Genomic DNA, 2500 nt, shown 5'->3' on the forward strand with positions numbered 1-2500 from the left:
TTTTTCGTCACTACCTCCCCGTGCCGGGAGTGGGTAATTTGCGCGCCTGCTGCCTTCCTTGGATGTGGTAGCCGTTTCTCAGGCTCCCTCTCCGGAATCGAACCCTGATTCCCCGTTACCCGTTACAACCATGGTAGGCGCAGAACCTACCATCGACAGTTGATAAGGCAGACATTTGAAAGATGCGTCGCCGGTACGAGGACCGTGCGATCAGCCCAAAGTTATTCAGAGTCACCAAGGCAAACGGACCAGACGAGCCAATCCGATTGGTTTTGATCTAATAAAAGCGTCCCTTCCATCTCTGGTCGGGACTCTGTTTGCATGTATTAGCTCTAGAATTACCACAGTTATCCAAGTAACGTGGGTACGATCTAAGGAACCATAACTGATTTAATGAGCCATTCGCGGTTTCACCTTAATGCGGCTTGTACTGAGACATGCATGGCTTAATCTTTGAGACAAGCATATGACTACTGGCAGGATCAACCAGGGAGCTGCGTCAACGAGAGCTGAGCAGCCGGCCGCCCGGGAGTGTGTCCCGAGGGCCCGCGCGAACACGCAAGCGTCCGCTCAATTATTCTGCAAACAGGAGGAGGCTGAGCTCCCCTGCACGATACACCTCGAAACCCTCTCAGGTCCCGGCGGCGCGCAGCGCCGTCCTAAGTACTTGGTCGGGTTCGAGAGAGGCGCAATCGCCCGGAGATGGGCGAGTAGACGCTTTCAGTGCGAACACCCGTGCTCCCAACTGAGCTTGCCGCTGCCGACAGAGGCCCGGGAGCGTGCTGTCGTGGCATTGCCGGCGGGAAACAACACGCGCCACCTACGGTGACCGGCAGCTCCAACGCCAGCGCCACAGAAGGGCAAAGCCCCACTTGGGTGCAGAAGCGAACTCTCCCAGCACAGCGCACGCGCCAACACGTCCGCAGAGCTGCGATACAAACCACCTGCGAGAACCGCTGGGGGCGACCGAGCAGCAGACGGCGTCGCGACGCCGAGTGCCGGGCGGCGGCGCATCCTCAACGCACACAGTCCGCAATCGGACCAGCACACTGCAGATGTCCACCGCGCTTCGCACCGGGCTCGGCAGAACCCACTTTGGCCGCCTGGCGCCGCGCGCAGGGTGCGCCGGCGCATAGCTGGGACGCCAGCCGGGCCCGTCGGCCGGCGCTCCTGCCACTGGGCGCCCCCCACCAGCCGGCTGTAGTGCGTGCGCTCACGCAGCGCGCGGCCAGCACGCCGGGCGGCCCCCCCTCACCGGCCGGGGACTGTCCCGCCAAGCCACAGCCTCGTATCGCTTCATACCCACATGGCCAACTCAGGTTCGGGGGCATGGCGGGTACCGCCGAAACAACCGGTTCATAGATGTACCGATCGTCGCTATCACCGATGCACCTGCAGCGCGAACAACCGCTCAACAACTGATTTCCAGTTCATTTGCGGATCTTTGGCAGCAAACGTATACGTCAATCTACATTTGCGAAATCTACGATTCTGGCATGCCTGCATGTTATGTGTCACGACACGCTACATCAGCCCACATACACACTGCGGCATGTACACGAGAGAACACGTGGAAGATGGTCCGCGCACGTGTGCAATGTCCCTTGCGCGGTCGACTGTCAACCGGCCTCTGTAGCATGTCGCAGATGTGGAACGCGGTCCACCGTGCTATCATGTTGTGTGGGGCAATACGATTAAATAGGAAAACCCTCGTCGCTACATCAACAGACGGCTCACGCTGATTCCCGGCAGAGGGAGGAGGGGGGGGGGGGAGGGCCAACATGCAATACTTTCGTCCGTACCTACCTACCACATGTCTGTACGGCGTACAACAGTGCAATCTCGCTGTAATGGGGAGACGAGACAAGTAGCATCGTGCACAACATATGGCCCTTATGATTCGCCATTGTAGGGCGCAGCCGGTGTACGGTCAAGCATGTGCCACATTATGTCACTCAGTACGTAACGACGGATGATCAGTGTGGGTTACGCGTACATCAGCGGACAGTCCACACAGGCCGTACCACAACGTACACTGACTGCATCGACAACCGAATGCAACTGAACAGCTGCAAGGCTCATTTCACAAACAAACGCCTGACCGACCAGCTTGGAAGGGCAGGAGGGGAGGGCGATATTCGTTCTGTAGCGGTACACCCTTCCAGTGGTTAGCGGGACTGTGTAGAAAGTACGCAACACTCGAAAGACCTTTATGTGAGGGTACGCACCATGGCATCAAGAAATACACATGACACCAGAGGATCCAAGCAGTGAACTATGTTCAGAGGGTTGCTGTTAGGCAAAGCTACATTCCTGTGACGTTACATGTGACAGTTAAGGTGCAGTGTAAGTTAGGTTAAGGTGCAGCGTAAGTTAGGTTAAGGTGCAGCGTAAGTTAGGTTAAGGTGCAGCGTAACTTAGGTTAAGGTGCAGCGTAACTTAGGTTAAGGTGCAGCGTAACTTAGGTTAAGGTGCAGCGTAACTTAGGTTAAGGTGCAGC

The 2500-nt window shown here is 57.1% G+C and overlaps 1 non-coding gene across 1 annotated transcript in view; it reads right to left on the bottom strand.

Annotated features, from left to right (window-relative positions):
- The window catches only part of LOC126326631 (small subunit ribosomal RNA), a 1893-nt gene extending 1400 nt beyond the window's left edge, over positions 1-493 (bottom strand). The window contains exon 1 of the ribosomal RNA XR_007560788.1: positions 1-493. This exon is cut by the window's left edge and continues 1400 nt beyond it. This is a non-coding gene — a ribosomal RNA (small subunit ribosomal RNA).
- Positions 494-2500: the final 2007 nt, after the last annotated feature.

This window comes from Schistocerca gregaria, unplaced genomic scaffold (assembly GCF_023897955.1).
Source record: "Schistocerca gregaria isolate iqSchGreg1 unplaced genomic scaffold, iqSchGreg1.2 ptg000996l, whole genome shotgun sequence".
Lineage (NCBI taxonomy): Eukaryota > Metazoa > Arthropoda > Insecta > Orthoptera > Acrididae > Schistocerca > Schistocerca gregaria.